Source organism: Orcinus orca, chromosome 6 (genome assembly GCF_937001465.1).
Source record: "Orcinus orca chromosome 6, mOrcOrc1.1, whole genome shotgun sequence".
NCBI lineage: Eukaryota > Metazoa > Chordata > Mammalia > Artiodactyla > Delphinidae > Orcinus > Orcinus orca.
In genome coordinates, this window is record NC_064564.1 from 116,139,482 (window position 1) to 116,160,354 (window position 20,873).

The 20,873-nt window shown below is 46.6% G+C and overlaps 1 protein-coding gene and 1 long non-coding RNA gene across 2 annotated transcripts in view; one reads left to right on the forward strand and one right to left on the reverse strand.

Annotated features, from left to right (window-relative positions):
- The window catches only part of MED27 (mediator complex subunit 27), a 197,517-nt gene that overhangs the window by 35,043 nt on the left and 141,601 nt on the right, over positions 1-20,873 (reverse strand). The window lies entirely within an intron of this gene.
- LOC125964822 (uncharacterized) lies at positions 4,770-15,517 on the forward strand. The gene is made up of 4 exons (XR_007478088.1): positions 4,770-5,169; positions 8,158-10,437; positions 11,492-14,545; positions 14,744-15,517. It is a non-coding gene; the product is annotated as an uncharacterized LOC125964822 (long non-coding RNA).

Consider the following 20,873-nt stretch of genomic DNA (forward strand, 5'->3'; position numbering starts at 1 on the left):
CCCTTTCAGGAAGTGCCCTTAGAGATGCTGTCACAGCCCATCCCCTTGTGGGGGCTGCGTCAGCGGTCTTCTCTATCTGTTCTACGGCAGTCGCCTACCAAGCTGTATGGCATTGGGAGAATTTCTAGTTCACTACGGCGAGGCAAGTCGCAAAGTGGGAGGCAAGTGGAGGAGAATAGCAAACGTATTTCATTCTGCTCTGCTGCTGACTGCTATCCAACGCAAACGTGACAAATCTGGTAGTTGAGACGTTATTTACACTGGCAGACCAGGTGAGCTTGGAAGGTGGGAGAAGCTGACCGCTTGCAACCTCACTCCCCTGGGCTTGTGCAGGGAGAAGGCACCCTGAGCCTGAGCAATAGCTGTGTCTAGGATGCAGCGGAGGCGAGCTGACCAAAGGCTTATCTGCACGAGGAACCTGGACTGGACACAGCACCCCCTGGCCCGGCGTAAAGCACGTGTGTGGGAGGTGAAGTGGGGAGCACACTATCTGTCACTCAGACAAAGGCTGCATGGATGAGCTCTGCTTCTGGGGCAGGGATACAGTTAAAAAAAAAAAAAAAGAAGCCAACCATATATACACGTGTCCACAAATGTTATTTTCCAGGTACAAACAAGGTAAAAGTTTACTGTGTAGGTGTCCTTAAGGGGCCTGCTGTACTTGAAATGATGTTTTTCAAAGTGTAGTTAGAAAGGGGTGGGGAGTGAGGGAGAGAGGGGCAGACAGGCACCTATAGGAGGTTCAGGAACAGTTTCTCTTCAGTACAGAACCAAGAACCTTCCTCTCTGTACTAATGACAAAGAAAGATGAGGATAAAGTGGATGATCCCAGTAAGCACTTATTTATTGAATATATAAGCGTATGTGTTACGTGAAGCACTGGGCAAGGGCACTACTTCAGAGGATCATGTAACTTCAGAGCTGGCAAGTTTTAAAAAGTCATTTTCTCCAACTCCTCCATTTTCTAAGGGGTAAACTGAAGCCTAGAGAGGTTAAGAAGTATCAAATACGGCTCCTACCTTGAAGGAGGTGATACAACTGACATATGCCTGAACTAACTGGAGGGTGGTACACGGCGCTTTACCATATGGGGCTCACCGTGTACCTGAGAAGTTTTGGGGAGAAGAGTGCTGCGTCGCTGAGCTGTCGGAACAGGCTTGGTTGGGCGCCTGTCCGTTTTACCCCACGTTTTGAAAGGTGGAGTTGGCTGTATAGACGCGCACTCCCCAGACGATGTCCCATGAAACATTCCTCCAAGAGATGTTCTTAGATGTGACCTGGAAAACACGTTCCCCCAAGCTTTTCCCTGACGCCTGGGGGGTCTTCCCCCGAATAACGCGGACACCCCCTCGGCTCTATGACAAGGACTGGGGCGTGCCCACAGGGCTGTAGTTTCCTCCTCTACCTAAGAGCCCTGCAGTACAGCCCAGGCAGGTAGGTGTCTCAGTCTCACTCTGAATAGAAGGAAGCTGAGGTTTAGCACAGCTTCGAGGGCAAGGTCACTACTGTTCTGCACAGGGCCAGGCGCCTGCCTCTTGCTGTTTCCCCTTCTCATGCCCGGTCCGTGAGCCCGCAGCAGCGTCTCTAAATCACAAGACACGGCGACCACAGAGCCTTGGACCATCTAATCCTCAAACCGCCGGCCATACTTTCTGGAACTCTGGTAAGTGGCTCAAAACCGTGCTTCACAAGGCTCCTGGCTTCCCTCCCAAATGGCTTTATACTCACACTCTTGACCTCATCTATAAGATGCCACTAACACACTTGCTTTGTCTTTTTAGTGGTTTTTTTTTTTTTTTTAAGTGAGCGCTCTGAATTCTGCACAGCTGTTAGGTATGTGCAGCCCTGACAGAATCGTGCTGGGCGGAATTGTTCTCCTGACAGCAGGCCTCTCAGAGCTGCAGCAGCAAGGACTGGGGCCTAGAGGTTCAGAGGGAACCCGGCTGCTGCTTCTTTCTAGGAAAACTGTAAAACTGGAAATAGCCAAGAGAAAACGGAGACAGACCAACCCTGAAAGGCTGAAACGCTGGCCAAGCTGAGGGAGCGAAGATAAACTCGCTGTCATGGCTGGAAGAGGAGGTCACTGGTGCGAGGAGCTGGGCAGTAACCCAGTCGTAACAAGAAAATGGGCTGCGTGACTTGGAAACCAAGAGGTCAGACGGAGGGAGCATCAAAGATAAAACTGAAATTCCTCTACGCTGAAGGTCACCTGTTTTTTGCTCAATGGGGTGGCTCAGTTACGCCTCTGCTGATAAAATGCAATGCAACGTAGTGTGATACAAGAAAGAGAAAATCAAACTGGAAAGCGACTCCCATGGATGGGCTAGATTTGAGACGTGAAGTTGTTACAGCCTCAAGATGTGAATTATATCTTCCCTTTTGACAAAGACCTAAAGTACGGCAGATAAGCTGACTTCAGGTTCTGCTACCAACAAGTTAGAAAATCAACTTGCCAGCAAGGCAAGCAAGCACGGGAGTTACATGTAAGGACTCTGGGGGAAGCAAAGACCTGAGTTTAGATCTCAGCTCTGCCCCCTCCTGGCTCTGTGACTTGCGGCAAGTTACCTGGCCTATTAAGCCCCGGCTCTCTTGCCTGTAGGACCCAGCATAAGGCTGCTGTGGGGAGGAAATGACACCAGACTCGTGAAGGGCTTAGCACTGTGATTCAAACATGGCCAGTACGCTCTCGCCACCCGTGGTCATGCTGGGTGACTCCCTCCTTGTCCTTGTCATGGGGCACAGGCAGCATGGGGAGGGGGGGAGGGCCAGGGCTCGGGAGCCTGAGAGACCCAAGTTCAAATTCTGCCTCTGCCATGTACAAAGCAGCGTGGCTCTGGGGAAACCAACTCACGTGAGCTCTGGCTTCCTCGTCTCTAAGATGGAACCCTTTATAAGGACTGGGCAACCACTGCTATTAAGTGTCCAGGGGAGTCACTACTGTCACTTGCTACGTGGTAGCAACTGCTGTACCACTGCGGTAATCCTTTCTAACAGTTACGAAGGACGCTGCCTGATAAGATAGGTTCATTTTTCTTTAGGTGGCTTATGCCCTTGATGAGTACCTTTGCATCATTTCCTAAGGAGCCATCAGAGTTAACAATCTGGGCACTTCTGATCTTCCTGAACCCGTTCCTCTCTTCAAAAGTCACAACTGCCCTGGTGGGAGTGGAGTTTCATCAGAGAGGTCTTACTCATTCTCCAAATTCGTTTTCTTTTCTTTTCTTTATTTTTTTTTGCGGTATGTGGGCCTCTCACTGTTGTGGCCTCTCCCGTTGCGGAGCACAGCCTCCGGACGCGCGGGCTCAGCGGCCATGGCTCACGGGCCCAGCCGCTCCGCGGCATGTGGGATCTTCCCGGACCGGGGCACGAACCCGTGTCCCCTGCATCGGCAGGCGGACTCTCAACCACTGTGCCACCAGGGAAGCCCTCCAAGTTCGTTTTCACGACAGGGACGGATTAAGAAATAAGTTTCCATTTCATACGATAAATAACAACTTCCTCACAGCCATCCTCTCTCAGCTGGCTTCATGTTCCCCTCAACAACAACAAAATTCACACACAATGTAAAGAAGCAAAAAGACAACAGAGAAAAACTGTGCTTCCTGACCTTGGTTTCTGGCTACCTTACAGGGTTTCCCTTGCAGTGTCATGAAAAATCCCCCAAACCGTCAAAACAGAATTCAGTTCATTTTCATTTATAAAACATACATTCAAATATATAACATAAACCCCTCTGGGAAAAAGGAGAATACGACGCCTGTACAAAAATAGGGCATCGAGATTCCAAAAAGATGTTGGGAGAATGAAGTGGGATACGGGTTAGCTGACAAAAGGAGAAGCTGACTATTGTTTTCTCCAATATGCTGAAAACGTCAAGTTTCTACTAAGGGATGTGCTGCGGAATCCCCGTCAGCACACACACCCTTTACTTGTCCCCTGCCCTGAACACGGCAGCAAGGAAGCCACCGCACTCAACGTTCCCGTCTTGCAGGACATGCCTCCTGCCCGGAAAGCAGCTATTTTCTCTCCTGGGCAGAACCAGTTGGCCCAGGGGTAGGAACTGGGTCTGGTACAGAAGGTTCTCCCCATACCGGCTAGACCATGTAAACTGCCTCCTTCCAGAATCTGGCCTGGAGAACATGGAGAAGACTGGGAACCGAAAATAGCACTCCTCTGAGAGGGAGGCCATGTAGCGAGAGAGGGCGGAGGAATGAAGTGCTGGGGAAAGGAGGAGGGGAGACAGACGGACAGACGGATGCCCTGGAGCCTGGAGCTGCCTTGCGCTGCAGACGGCTTGCTTTCCGGTCCTCCCCCTCCGTCCACCCAGCAGGTACTTGTCAACGCATGTCATGTGCAGGCTAGGCGTCAGGTACACAGAGGTAAATGAAAGAGAGCTTCAGAGAGCTAACAGTCCCGGTGCAGGAGACAGGCAACAAATAAATATATAAATAAAAATGTATAATTTGCCAAGAGTTTTAAAGGAAATAAACAAAAAGGGAAGAGCTCAAAGAGAGATTATTTAGGCAATACCTATGTGCGAAAAAAATGACATTTAGATCAGATGATTCAATTATTCATTTGTTCATTGAATGCACTCCAGTATTTCTTGGACACTCACTATTGTACCAAGCAGCGGCCTAAGGACTAGAGATGGAGCAGTGAACAAAACATCTCAGAAGGGTGCATTCTTGTGGGGGGGGTGAGCAGACAATAGAGAAACAAAAATATATCATCTGTGTGGGGCTAGGAAGGCAATAAAGCTGGGTGAGGGGGTAGGTTCACATGCGGTAGAAACCTATTATGTAAGGTGAAGCCAGGCCATGCAGGGTGCTGAGGCAGCGGCCGGCCATGGGAGGAGCCTGGCAGAGGCCTGGGCGGGAAAGACCCGAGAAAGGAGGAGGAGGAGGCCGGTGGGGAGGGCAGGAGAGAGGCAGGCGCCGGGCAAGGGCAGGCTGGCGTGCTCGTGAAGGGCAGAGGCTCTGACAAGAGGTTAGCTGCATCCGGGGTGAAGTGGAAGCCGCTGCAGGGTTTTCAGCAGAGAAATGACAGGTTTGATGTGTGCTTTAAAGAAACATGTCCTTGGCTGCTTGGTGGAGAGATAAAGAGAAGAAACAGGGAGACCACGAGAGGACGATGACAGCTTCGACTGGGGCTGTGGCGGCAGAGGAGGTGAGACGCCAGTAGATTTCAGATAGAACGAAGATGGAATTGAAGACAGGATTTGCTGACAGATGGGCTGTGAAGTGAGAGAAAGGGGGGAACTAAGGCAGCTTGTAGGTTTCTGGCTTGAGCACCAATTAGATGGTTTTGCTATTTACTGAGATAAGATGGGGAAGCAAAGGGGTAAAACGGGGGCAGGGAAAATCACTTCTCTTTTATGAAGTCTAAGACACTTCTGAAATGTCTCAGTGGAGAGATGTTAAATGGGCAATTTGGAGACTGGGACTCACGGCTGAGGTCTGGGCTAGATAGTTCAAGTTTATGAATGATCTTCTCAGGCTCTCATTTTCAGGGCAGTCTGGGTGAATTCAGATGACCTGAAAGCTCACCCTAAACCCACACAACTGAGCAGCATCATCTGGGCTCTGAGGAGCTCAGGGGTGTTCTTCCCGGAAGAAGGTGGGTGTGTGGACTTAAACAGGAACCATCCCATCGACGGGCGATTCAAGTCCAGGTGAAGGTGATCCCCACATAGATCTGCCACTTGCCACCTGCATTAGACTGGGACCACGGTGCCCTCTGGCACATGTGACCCCATTACACCTCCACTTCTGTCGATACCCTGTTAGGCAGCGCTTGGCTTTTTAATATTTCGACTGTAGGATATGTGCCAAACTTGACCTTGATGTAGAAAATTTTAATTCAAATCAATACGTGGCCAAGGTCACTTTAAAATCCAATTAATATGAATGGGAAAATATGCCCCACAGTTCTGTGAGCTGAAAATGGAACACTTGCAAGTTAACAGCAACAAAAGACACAACCAAACAAGCCTGTCTGGGTCCTTCTGTGTTTGATAATGCAGCTAGCTGTGTCCTTAAATACAGGCAGGTCTCAGAACACCGAAAAACGTTACATGGTTTGGGCTTCAGTTTAGGGGAGCTTAAAATTAAACTGTAGGTTCTTTTGAAGAAAAACATAAAATGTACTGAAAACTGTGAATTCCTATAACCTGATTTTAAATAAATTAAACCCTGGACTTCAACTCACCCAGGAATCCCTAGAGAGATCTAAGGCTTTGATAGAGTTTGAATAGTGGCAATTTGCATTTATATAGAACACCTTCCCAAAACTGCTTGCAACGATAACCATAACATAAGGGGAAACTGAGGCAGATTTTTCCGAGACCTACTCCTACTAGCAAAGGCAACCAGGGCTACAGGTCGCTTCCTCCTCAGATTTACCACCTTTGCCCCCACACTTACTCCTTAGTGATTTTAGAGAATTGCTTACTCTACACCAAGAATCAGAGACTCATGCAACAAATGATGAGGACATTATGACGACTGGGTTCTTCCAGGTTGTTCTCTCCTCCTTCAGCTTCATCGCTATCCCATCTGGAATCCCGGCTTTCCTACCCCTAAACCAGGTTAGAATAGACTATAAATCAAGCATCCATCTAAAAAGATAAAACTGCTTTGTAACTTTGAGGAACGACTGCAAATTATGTAACATTGGAATGAAATATTAGGGATGCCAGTGAAATATCATGAACCTATTTCTCAAGTGATTTTATATTTGGATATTAAAAAAAAAAAAAAAAGGCTGCTGAAGGGATTGGAGCTGAGCTGTATGAGGAAAGGCCCACTTTGGGTGGCCTTTTCAGCGTCCCAGGGAATGCTCATGGATTTGAGGTGCAGATGTCCTGCAACCCAGGCTGAAAAGAAAGCTTCAACCTGAATGCTGTCGGCTAAGGTCACGAGACAGCCGTGTGAGGGCGTGTGTTCACCTCTCCAGACTGCACTGCGGCAGCAAATGAAAAGCAGCCCAAGTCTCTGCAGCTAAAGGACAAGCTGCTGCCTGGCATGATGTCTGCTCTGTCCTCCCCTCGTGGACTGGTTCAAAGGACCGTCTTGCACTCTCCTTCATTCAAAAATACTACAAACCAGCAGACTTCCCATCCATCCGTCCCTCTCCCCACCAAACGCCAGTTACCTCATCTGTTGCTAGCATGAATGCTCTTCACACACTCATTATTCTTTAATGATGCCTGTTTGTAAATAGCAAGATGGGAAGCAATTAAACCATGAGAGGCTAAATAAACACACATACTAATTAGGATCTTTACAAGAGATTTTTTTTTTCATGTATAGACTGGAATTTACCTTTCATTAATCTAACTTAATTGCAATCGTGCACCAATAAAGAGTCAACACAAATTAAGTGCTCTAAATAATCTCCCCATATTAAGGGTGAGCAAGCGATCCTTCCTTTGGGTACCAAGCCCTGCTCTGCAGAAGGAGAGAAAACAGCACCGCTAAGCATCAGGAGGAGGATTTCGGCAGTAAGACGGGCGTCACAGCACTGTCACGAGGCTGCGCTTCAGGTGCCTGAAGTTAAGGAGGTCAGGGTCATAGGTTCACACTGCAGCCTTCGCCCCTCATGAGTCGACTAGCTTTGCTCAGTTCGGAGGTAGCAGACATCACCCCTCAACATTTATCAGCTTTCTGTCACTGGTTCCAAGACAGAAAGAGTAAAGGTTTGGATCAATCAGTTCAAATCCATTCCCACCCCTAGAATAATAACGCCCAGAAACATTTGCTCTGTGGCAAGGCAGTACCCAGCAGAGATTTCTGCACGAAAGGGACGTCTGTTAAGTGCAGGAAAAGAAAAGTTCTGGTGTTTTGACCTTTGATTCTAGAAGGCGTGAAGGATTACATACATTTGGCAACTAAACTGAACTGAAGCAGAATACGATGGTGTAGCAACATTAGACGTCTTTTTTGCAAAGGCCTCGGAGTACCAACAATTTATTCATTCAACAAATATTGACTGAACCCCTCCAGGTAGCAGGCACTGGCTGGATCAGGCTCAGGAAACTACTTTAGGGAAAATGTCACTCGCTCCAGAACTCTTTTCACCTTTTACATATTGTATTTGTCCTTCCCTGATCACTGCTGCTAAGTCATGTATCATCTTCCTCTTTGTCAAGCACAGACATGCACGGACGCACAGACGCCCCAGCTTCCCTCCTGCTTCCTAACTGGGCCAGTGGTGCCACTAGCCTGGGGACTGCGACTCTGAAGAAAGCCAGGTCCTGAGAGGTCCAGAGGAGCAAGAGGGCTGAGGCAACTGCCCTGAGGACCTGGGACTCTACATTCAGCTACATGACCAAGACAGCCTCAACCAGATTCCCCAGTTCCTGATTTAAAAATAAATACTTGGGATATTCTCCACGACATTTCCCAAACTGTATTCCATGAGAAGGGGTCTGTGGCCAAATATGTCGGGGAAACTGTAGACATCAACCTCCTCTTGCAGATCCACAGTGTACGAGGGCATATTAAAGGCTCTGGAAAGGACTGCAGTGAAGGAACCTGCTTAACTAGCTTTGTTTAACCAGTGAGTGCTCCTGAAACTTACTGTGCACATCACCCTCCTTAAGAATTCGTGTTGCAAGAAGTCCACGTTGGGAAACACTGTTATATTACTACCAGAAAAGAAATACCCTGCCTATTCAGCCAGTCCCCAGCAGCCTGGATCCTGTTCCTCCAGTTTGATACTACACCTCAGCTCACTCCCTGCCTGCCTCCCTCCCTGCAGGTAGAAACAGCAAGGCATCGCAGACCCCAGAGCCTGGAACCCACAGGACCTGGGCTCACTGCGCACCAGACCAACAGAGTGTCCGATGATGGAAAACAGCTCCCTGACAGACTGTGGATAAAAATTTATCAACCCTAAGATGTTTAACTGCTCCCAGTTCAAGCACTTTCAAAGATTCACTCAAATTCATTTTTAGGGTTACATTATAAGTCTCTGAAAATCCTACTCTTGTAACAGCAGTACCGACAGCCCTCACTTAATCACTCTGGTAGATCATATTTAAAAACAAAATAGAGCTAAAAAAATTCATTCCATGTTAGTGAGCAGATGTCTAGCCCATTTGCAATTAATACGACCCACTTCCATACAATCAGACTGCTTAAAATTCCTGGAACAAGATGTAAAACTGAAGATGCAAATGTTCTGATTTTAATGAGAATGAATGGAAGCTATGAAACCCACTCTCCCTTTGAGGGTAGGTACAATCTACATGTAAGTCCCAACTGCACACTCAATTTATCAACAAAACAATCATCTGATAAAGCCTGTGTGAGAGAAGAAAGCAGAACTGGGAAAGTCAGGAGTGTATTTGGAAAGCATTTCCTACCAAGATTAAATGTTATCAAAGCCATCATCCTTTTAAGGAGCTTTCAAGAAAACTTGACTCATTTCAGTACATTTCCCCCAGTTACCTACACGTACTAGGAGATTCTTGTACTCCTTTGAGTCCATGAGATCTTGTCAGTGGACAGTGCAGAGGGTGACAGAAAAGACCATGACTTTGGTGCTTCCTGGATCACCCTTCAGATCCCAGCTCCATCACTTCACATGACCTTGAGCGAGTTAGTTACCCTTCTGAGCCTCAGTGTTCTGTCTATACGATGGTGATAACATCTTGTGTGGGTGTGAATATCAAATCAACAGGGGTGTATTAAAGACCCAAACAGAGTTCCAAGCACACGGCAGGCATGTGAAGTGGCAGCGATGATTAGAAATACTATATTCATGGTGGCAGGGGCATACTTGTCTAGGATCTAAAGACAAGTCTCAACTTTCACTTTTCTTTCTCCCTGCTTGGAAGGCCCTCCTGTTGGCTTACCGAAACCTTACCCCTTCCTCGATGGTCCAGTTTGGAAGTCTCTCCTGTGGTCTGTATTTTCACTAGGCAGCGGTGGGTTTCTCAAGGTGTGGACCCCACAACTCCATCTGGATCAGACACCCCACCCCTGGTCACCCTATTGGCTCTGGGCCGGAACTGACATTCCCAACAAGCACCAGAGCCTAGCCACTCTATGAACGCTGGGGAGACACCTAACTCGGGCGATGCTCGGTCGGCCTCTGTTGAATGAAACAGCAAAAACCAAGAACTTGAACTCTCACAGCACTTACTTGTGCCCCTTGTCTTCATTCATTTGTTCCATAGCTATGAAGGGAGTACCTCCTCTGTGCCAGGCACAGTTCTAAGCCTGGAAAGTTGACAAGGACCACGAAAGAACCGGACGACATATCTTCCTGGGGGAATGCACAGTTTCATGGGGCATTTGCTCCAGGAGGAGAGTAGAAGGGCAGGGGACAGGCACGAACACTTCTTTTATCTTTCGTGACTGGCACAAGCCCTGTGGAAACCAGACACTCAGAAACGATTTGATGACAACCATGAACAAAATCAGCAGGGTAAGTCTTCAAAGGCACAATAAAATTCTTAGAGATCTGGTAGCAGTTTGGAAACATCCAGAAATGACAAGGCACGCGTAACGCAGAAAGAACGTGTACTTGGGAGGCAAACTGACAGAGTTTAAACCTCAGCTTTGTTACTTATTTGCTATGTGCTTAGGGCAACTTATCCTGCCTCTCTCTGTGCCTTACCTACCTCAGAGGGCTGATGGGAGATTACACTGCAAACAGCACATATGTTCATTGAATAAATGTTTACGGGGCACTCAGCATGTGCTGGGCACTGTTCTAGGCACTGCGGATACAGCAGTGAACAAAACAAAGTCCCTGCCTTCAAAGAGCTCGCCTTGTGGAGGGTGGAAATTGACAGTAAGGTAATACGCAACGTGCCATATGGTGAAAATGCTATAAAGAAAAACAAAGCAGGGTAAGGGACAGAATGGCAAGGGGTGGGGTAGGGTGCTATTTTAAACAGTGCCATCAGGGGAGACCTAGAAGCTCTTAGGAAGCGAAGGAGAGAGCCAGGGGCAGAGGGCACAGTGGGTGCCAAGACCCCGAGGCCGGAGCAGGCCTGATGTGCTCTGGGAGCAGTGAGGAGGTCAGTGTGGCCGGAGTGGATTGAGTCAGGGGGCAGTGGTGGGAGATGGGGTCGGGGAGGAAGGGGACCGTGTAGGGTCTGACAGATCGTGGTAAAGATACCTCTAGGTGCGATGGGAAGCTGGTAGAGTCTTCTACGCAGAAGAGTGACATTTCAAAAGCAGTGCTCTAGCTGCAAAGTGATTACAGTGTGTGAAAGGCTACAGAGGTGCAAGGGTGGCAGGAGGCTGCCATCAGCCAGGTGAGAAGGGACAGCAGCTGGAACTGGGGTGTCGAGTGGAGTTGGTGAGACGTGAGTAGATTCTGGATGTATTTCTTTCCTTCTTTTTTTTTTTTGACTTTTTTTTTTTTTAATTGGAGTATAGCTGATTTACAGTGTTGTGCCGGTCTCTGCTGCACAGCAAAGTGACTCAGTTATACACATACAGACATTCTTTTTTATATTCTCTTCCCCTAGGATTCTGGATGTATTTCTAAGGAAGAACCCGCAGAATTTACCAATGGATTGGCTGTGAGAGAAAGGAGAGGCAGAGGCCACTCCAAGACTTCTGGTCTGGCAACAGGACGAATGGAGTCGTCATTTCCTAACATGGGGACCACTGCCCACGCGCAAGTGGCAACGTCAACCGGCACCTGGGCCTGAAGTCTGGGGAGAGACCTGGGTGAGGATGTAAACCTGGGCTTCAGCAGCAACTGTTTAAAACATATTTAAAATCCTGGGATGGATGAGATCACCTAGGGAGTACGGACAGAGAAGGGACCAGACCCAAGAACTGAGCTCGGGACACGCCAATGTTCTGGGAAGAGGAGGAGGAATCTATAGAGAAGACTGAGAAGGAACAGCCAGGGGAGTGGGGGAAGCTCCTGAATAAGTCGCAGCTAATATTATGAATGTTCACTTTAAGGCAAAACCCAACAAAGCCCCTACCTCAAAATTCTGTTTGACAATCCTCACGTCTCTGTAGTTGAACAAAATGGAGGAATAACGGACGCCCTATACGATAAGCATGATCACCGAGTAGTCACCTTACAAGCAGACACAGAGACAGTCACCATGAAATTTTAACTATGCATATTGAAAAACATAGTTCAAGAACGAGGAGAAAAAGGACGGTGGGAATTCTCATCTATGTTTAAGAAACAGGCCCCACATTATTGCAAAGGGTTTTTGAACAGAGACAAAGACATTTTTCTTATGTTCACCACGTTTATGATCAACAGTCAACATGGTTATTAAGCCATGAACAAGGCCCACACAATTTCATGATCTTCAACAAATGTCTAGCAGAAATCACTGCCATCCCCCCCCCCTCCACGCCCTGCCCCCATCCTGGCCGTCTGAGCTCACCAGCGGCTGGCCCGGCTCCAAGGATTAAGTAACCAGGTGATCTCCACAACAACCCCACGAGAGAGCTCCATTTTACACGGGGAGGAAATGACGCCACAGAGACATTCAGTGACGACCCAACATCACATGGCTAGAATCGGCCAAGCAAGGCACTGAACCCTAGCCGTCTGGCTCCAGGTCTGCTTAGGAGCTGGGTTGATTATGATGGTGATGAGAATGACGTCAATCACTACTCCTGTAACTACATACAGCACCACCAGTTAAATTAATTTTAATTAAAAGTCAATATAATTTACATAATTAATAACACTATAGACCACATTAGTATAAACTCATGCTCATCTTTTAATTCAATTGCCAACCGAAATGGATTGTGTATGTCACTTTTATCAGAATCGAGCAACTGTTTTGTCTCAATGCACAGACACAATGAAAAGATTAAATGGAGGAAAAATCAACTGCATAGATTGGGATTAGGGAACAAAGTAAAATACCAAGATAAACTGCTTTTAAAATCAGCTGAAGATTTAATGCAGCTCTGGAAAGTTTCGATTATTTGCACGCTTGGTCTATGCCGTGTAAATCTGGGCTAATGAGATTCAACTGCTGTGTATAAATCTGAAGCAGGACAACCCGACTGTCTAAAGAAAATAGCAGCTTGGACTCCTGTGTTAATAACTCTTCAGAACAAAGATTATGATTCGGGAAGAGTAACATCATTTTTGCTTCACATTATTGATTGCAGGGGGTATTGAGAGAAATGGCTCCATTTGGTCAAATCTAAGCTCTGAGACAAGTGCCAGGGCGTCAAAGAATCTACTGATCAGTATTACTGTTCTTCTAATAACAAGACCAACAATGACAATTTATTTATTTATAATTTTATTTATTTATTTATTTTTGGCTGCATTGGGTCTTTGCTGCTGCACGCAGGCTTCCTCTAGTTGCGGTGAGCGGGGGCTACTCTTTCTTGTGGTGCGCGGGCTTCTCGTTGCAGTGGCTTCTCTTGTTGCAGAGCACGGGCTCTACGCGCATGGGCTTCAGTAGTTGTGGCACATGGACTCAGTAGTTGTGGCTCGCAGGCTCTAGAGCACAGGCTCAGTAGTTGTGGCGCACGGGCTTAGTTGCTCCGCGGCATGTGGGAACTTCCCAGACCAGGGCTCGAACCCGTGTCCCCTGCATTGGCAGGTGGATTCTTAACCACTGTGCCACCAGGGAAGCCCAACAACAACAATTTACATTGTCTCTTTGCCTATGGAAATTATGAAGCACCAAGAGAACGCTTCTCCTTTGTAAAGTCCCCCGTGTCTAGTACCAAGGGCTACGCAGTGCTACGCACGGGGGTGGATCACCATAGATCCTCACAGGTACCTGGCCGGGTGGCGCACTTCCCCTTAGGCTCTTCATAAAGGTTTTGTGCACAGTGGTACATGATTATAGGTACTGTTAAATGCATCTTAAAGCAAAGTGATCCACTTAAGATCAGTCCAGCACACTGCTGCACTCTTTTTAACACAGGCATAAACAGGACTTCAGGAGCACAAAGGATGGAACTATCTCGGCCTGAAGAAGTAAGGGTGGGCTTCTTGAAAGGTAACATTAGACCCCAATCTCAAAGAAGGCGCAGCAGTTTTGCCAGAAGGGGCAGGAGCTGGACAAGGACACCACAGAGGGCAAAGCAGGCACAAAGCACAGAAGCAAACGGGCACGGAGTGTTTGGGGAATCTTGTGGTTTCTAAGGAGCCCCTGGAAACGAGGAGGTATTGAGGGTGGAGAGCCACTGGCATTTAGCATTCTGGGGTCAGGGATGCTAATCCTTCTGCAAGACACCACCAGCTCCATACAAGGAGAGACTGTCCCATTCAAAATGCCAGGAGTGCCTCCACTGAGAAACACGAGAGGGTACCCAGGTGGTGGTGGGAGGTAATAAGAGGGGAAGAGGTTGGAAAGGAAAACCGAGGCCGGGTTCTAAAGACCGCCCACATACACCTCCCTAAGGAGGAGGGCTTTACCCTGCAAGCAAAGGAGTAGGAGACTGGCTTGGGGAGACCTGTCCTTTGGAATGAGCACTAAGTATGGAAGATGGAATGGAGGCAGAGCGTCCAGAAACAAGGAGACCAGGGGATCAGCTAGGTGGCTGCAGCAAGAATTCCGGCAACAGAGGTGAGAGCAGGGGGAGGTGGGCGGGGCCCGACTGGGAGGCGGGAGGCGGGATGGGCAGCGCGTCGGGAAGAGCGTGCAGGCGGCGTTTTGTGTGTAGGGGGGGTGGGGCGGGCGGCTCACTGCGGAGCTTTCAATTCGGGGTCATCTTTCACACAGTGTTTGATCAATACAATTCTTGTATCTGCTACAAAAATGAAGATAAGTGATGGAGCAGAGAGCTACCAAATTGGGAGCAGGTATAAGACAAGAAGCCTGGAACTCAGGTACCCTGGAAACAGACCCAACACTTTCGCCATTGAATAGAACTGAATTAAGCCACACACACAAAAAAGATAGTTGTGGTTTTACTACTGCTTTTTAAGGTAACTGTGCATTTACTCAACCCCTTTTTCTGAATTCTGAAAACAGTTTTACCCCGCCTCAAAAAGGCAAGTACCACAGGTTTCCACCAGACATTAATTTCATAAATCAATTAATAATATTTAAAGCTAAAATCCAATGAAACTCCTTTGGAGTTCAAATAGCTTTCTCCAACATTTAAATTCACTATTATAAATGCTAGCCTAATGAAATATACCTGGTAGAGTTGGTGGAATGTGCTTCCCAAGTTTGGGGGGATAAACGCAATTGAGACGTGTTGAGGGAAACTAGAGGTCTGCATCATGGGCTTCCAAGGCACCATTAGAAATGACAGACCCCAGGAATTATTGGCATATTAGCATCGAGGGGGGTGGTGGGGGCGGTTCTGGGATGCCTAACTAGGTTATCCTTAAGTTAGACTCAAAAGTTTTAGGGAATCTGAGGGACACTATCAATTACCACTTAGCCCTAAACACACATTCATGTAACAAGTGTCCCACTGCCTCTGGGAGCAACTGTCTTGAACCAATAGGTAAATAAACTAAAGAAACAACATATACCTAGTAAATGGTATTTGTAAAAAAGGAAAGGGGGGAAGGAAGGGAAGGAGGGAGGGGGGAGAAACGAAGAGGGGAGGGGAGGGGAGGGGAGGGAAGGGGAGGGGAGGGGAGGGAAGGGGAGGGGAGGGGAGGGGAGGGGAGGGGAGGGGAGGGGAGGGGAGGGGAGGGGAGGGGGGAGGGGAGGGGAGGGAGGGGAGGGGAGGGGAGGGAGGGAAGGGGAGGGAAGGGGAGGGAAGGGGAGGGGAGGGGAGGGGAGGGGAGGGGAGGGGAGAGGAGGGGAGGGGAGGGGAGGGGAGGGGAGGGGAGGGGGAGGGGAGGGAGAAAAGTATAAACTACTCCTTGAAATTAGTTCTAAGGAAAAAAAATGCTTTTGTCAGAATATAAAAACGATGTAACTAAAAAAAAATTATTTATGCTTTAGTTGTCATTACACTGAAAAACACCTTTAATGACAAGCATTTGGGGTAAGCTGCCCCACTCCAGGACCCTCCTTCGCATGGCCATTCTCTTTAAGAGCAGTGTCTCTAGCACTGTGTTTTAACCTGGAAGCCACCAGAAATACAGGTGGAAATGAAGTACAGCTGTTAAAATATACTGATTATAAAACAAGAATATGAAGATTAGAGGCTGAATCAGCAAGTCACCAGAGAGCCTCCCTGAGAAAGGACTTAGAGCTCCATCAGGGTTTAAGACCAGTGTCCTTAACCTTCTCTGGGAATTAACCACCCCTTCTAATGGGAGCCACATACCCTCCCCTCAGAAAAAGGCACGTAAGTGTATCTACACACAGGGGTTCAGAGATTTCCTGAAGCCCATCCAGTACCTTCTAGGAGCTCACGGGCCAGCTTAAGATCCCTGGGATTACGACAAGAGCTAGTTTCAGAAAATTAAGTCAGAACAGGAGAGGGAACCCCACAAAAAATGCCATCTGTATGTCTGAATGGAACACCGTATCTACACACACTTAAAATCACAAGCCTTCAGAAGATAAAGCCAAGCATGACTTTGGTGTACACGTTCAGATGGAAGCGCTGCAAATATTTTGCCTAAGAAACCTCAGAATCCAGTGGGCCCTGAAAAATTACTGAGCCCGTGACCCCCTCTCTGCGTCCCTAGTGTAGTCTCCCCTTCTCGGTTTGCTCGGTCCCGAGTTCATCTCTGGCGCCGCAAGGGCTGGATACTCCAAGGGCAAGGAACACCCTGAGGAAGCAGGAACAACATGCTTCAGGGCTGGGAATGAATGAAGCGACATCTGGGCAGCTTCAAGTAATTTTTTGTTTTAATGGGTGAAAGCTTGAGCTCTCGAGTCACACAGACTGGGGCCTGAACTCTCACTTACTGTTGGGGTTATCTTTCCGCTGTGACCCTGATCCTCTGCAAGTCCCAGCTTATTAACCTGGAAACGGGATAAAGTCACCTACCTCCTGGGGTCCCGGGCAGAACTAGTGAGGCGGGTGTGTAAAGACCTGAGCTTGGTGTCTGGTACAGAGAGAGCACTGGCTAACAAAGACACTTACTGAGGAATCGGTAAGATCAGGCCCGTATTTCTGTTCCCAGTGAATTTTACACTTAAGAGGACAGTTTTTGTTTCATAAAACTTAATCCTAAGCATAATGCATGGTTACAATAAATCAAATAATATTTAAGTGTTTCAAGTAGAAAGTTAAAGAACTAACTCCTCTCCCCCTCCCCCGTGAGGTAACCACTACTCTACCACGAGGGTAAAGACAGCCCCTGTTTACAGATGAAGGTACAAACAGGTGCGTGTCCATTTCCCTCAAAGCCAGGACTGCACAGTCTCTACTCCAGGCTCACATCCCCTAATAGCTCATCTCAGTATTTTAGAAAATCTTTTAATTCAGTTTCTTTATATATACACACATCAATATGAATGAATATTATTCAACACATAATTACTGAGCACCTACTATGTTGCCAGGCACTGGTCTAGGGGTTTGGGACACATCAATGAACAAACAGACGAGATCTCACTCTTGTGGAGCTTACAGTCTTTCTGGAGGAGACAGATAAGAGACAATAAGCATAGAGAATTCCCTGGCGGTCCAGTGGTTAGGGCTCTGCGCTTTCACTGCCGAGGGCCTGGGTTCAGTTCCTGGTCATGGAACTGAGATCCCACAAGCTGTGAGACTCATGTAACAGACAAGAAAATCACGTACTATCTTAGAAAGTGAAAAGTACTATTTAAAAAAAATAAAGGACATTCAGGCAGATCCGGGGCAGGGGGTAGTTACACATACTGGTCAGGAGAGGTCTTACGGAGAAGGGATACAAGAGCAAACCTCGAAGGATATGAGGAATGAGGCCTGCAGACGTCTAAGGGCAAAGGCCCCAAAGCAGGAGGGGGGTCAGCAGGGATGGGAGACTGAAGGTGGAGTCACGGCAGACGAGAAGGACTGGGGCTTCGACCGGGGTGAAATGGGGAGCCGTTGCAGGTTCTGAGCAGAGAAGACACGCTTCTTGAGTTTTCCTTTAAAAGACTCTGGCTCTGTGTGCAGAGCAGACAGGGGATGGGGGGAGACCAGTCAGGAGACTGCTGTACTGACCCAGGTGAGAGGTGATGGAGGCGTGGACAGGGGTGGTGGCAGTGGAGGAGGTGGGGACAACGGTCACATTCTGGACCAGACATAATTTCATATAATGTAAAAATCTAAACATGCTCGCTTAAAAATGTTAACTTCTTATTTTGAAATAATTTTGCACGATTTCAGACTTACAGGCCCTATATGTTAGCATTACGCTGCATGAGCTTGGGCCTGGGTCCTTCCATCTGCCCTCTCTCCACACACACACACACACAGGTGTGCACACCCACACTCATACTGTCTATCATCAACCCTTCACCCATTAATTTTAGCATTCATTGGTGATTCTTGATTCTTATGTAAAACAATTATTACTATGGTGGCTGCCAAATTTTCTAATTCTTTCTGCATCTGTTAGTTCACATTCTACTGTAAGGAATGGTTTTCCCATAGCTATTTTTATGCTATACTGATACCTCCCATTTCTTTCTTTCTTCTTTTATTTATTTCAATCAGTATGGACACGTGGATTACGATGGTTTCTGTGGGCTGTAATCCATTACTATCACATTTATCTTGGTGCTCAGTGGTCCCAGGCTTGGCTGACAGGAGCCAAACTGGCTTCTGTGTCCACTGCACACACCCCCATCATTCGGTGAGCACTTCCCTTGCTTTGGCCTGAGAAGATGTTCCAGGTTCACCTTATACTTTCTCTGCCCGTGTTCTGGAACCAGCCGTTTCTCCAAGGAGCCTAGTTCTTGTTAGCGAGAATGATGTTTAAAAACAAAGATGGGGACAAGAGACGCACCCATTGTTCCTGGAGTCTCACTGCTTGTAGACCATCTCAGCAGATGGAGTTGGGACATGTGTGCACAGGGGTATGTGTACACACACTTGTATCTATTTCTATATCTATCTGCATATACATATCAAAAACAATTAGCTCACACTGACACTGCCAGTTGCACTCCAACACCAAGGGTTTATGCTAGCCTTTTCCTTCTTTTTGGTAATGTCCCTCTTCAAAAGGGAGAAATCTGGTTCCCGTTATCTGCAATTTATTTCCTTATTTCCTCAATCCTAGAATACATATAAAGTGGTTTCAGAACTGTTAACCCATACCTTCTATGAAAAACTGGCAAACTACCAAGAGGTTAAACATTTATTCACAGGTATAACAACCCTTAGCCCAAGGATCTAGAGTGACAATGCTGTGTTCAAAGGTTACTAGGGTTAGCTCTCCATCCCTTCCCCAAAGTGTGGTTACATTATTCATTTGAAATACAGTTAGGTTTATTTATTTCTGTTTGCATTCCTTTTTTAAAAAAAATCCACTCTAGTCGACTGTATTTATTTTTTGCATACATGAAACATTACCATGGTTCTAAAAATCAAAACTAAACAAAAAGATATTCTCAGAGACACATCCCCCTCCCTATACACATCCACCCTACCCTATTACCACCTACTTCCCTCTAACCAATTTCTTTGTTTCAGGTTTCATCTTTTCTGTGTGTTTCCTCTACAAATGAGAAGATGACAGATATTCTTTATCTCCTTTCTTACAAAAGAGGAAGCATATTAAGGATACCCTTACACTTTGGTTTTCTTCCCTTAACAATGTATCCTAGAAATCACTTCAAATGAGTCATAGAGGTCTTTCTCATTCTTTTTTAAAGATGAAAAAAAGCAGTGGTGTGGCTCCACTGTGTGGCTGTATCATAATTTATTCAATCACTCTCCTGTGCACAGGCACTGAGGTGATTTCCAGTATTCTGCAATTACAAACAAGCTGTAATTAATAATCTTGTGCATATGTATTTTCATACTGTTGGAGGTGTGTCTTCAGGGTAAATTCCTAGAAGTAGTACTGCTGGGTCAGAAGGTAAATGCATACAGAGCTTTGCCAGACGCTGCCCAAGTCCCTCCAAAATGGTCACGCCAATTTGCATTCCCACTAGCAATGTACGATGGTGGCTGTTTCCTTACAGGCTCACCAACAGAATGTGTTGTTATACTTTTTAATTTTTGCAAATCTGGTAGGTGAGAAATGGCACCTCGGTGCAGTTTTAATTTGCATTTCTCTAATTATGGGTATGGTTGAACATCTTTTCGTATGTTTAAGTACCACTTTTATATCTTTTCAGAGGGTTAATTGTCTGCCTCTTTTCCTCACTTTCTGTTCTATTTTTGGTCTTTTTACCCTTTTTAAGAGTTAAAAAATGATCTTAGGTATACTAGCCCTGTATCTGTGATACACGTTGCAAACATTTTCTCCCAGCGTGTCGGCTGCCTTCTTTCTGACTTTGTGATGTTTTTTTGCCACCTAAATTTTTTCCTTTTTGTGGTAGAGGCCCTGTTGATTTTAGATCCTACCTTTGTCACACGTAAACTTTTAAATGTAATTGAGTCTACTTCTAGTCTATTTTATTCTACTAGCCTATTTGTCCACCCACGAGCCAGCATCACACAGTTTGTTTTTTTTTTTTCCCACACAGTTTTAATTATAGAGGCTTTAGAGTATGTTTCAATGTCCGACAGGGCAAGATCCCCTGGTAGCTTTTCTTTTTTGGTTTCCTATCCTTTCTGCATGCTTCTTTTCCAAATGAACTTTAATATCAGCTAAAATGAAACCTTTTAATGAATGTATTATATTTGCTCACATTTACTGATAAGACTGATACATGTGGTCTCAACTTGGTCACATGATTGTACAGTTATTATGTGCATCATATTTCCAATGCTTCTTTCTCTAAGTGACGTTTTCTTTGCTTGCTCACTCGTTTACTGATTGATTAATTGTATTTAGGAAGGTTTATATTTTTGTCCTCACGCTTACCTTTGTACTTATACATTTTAATGCCC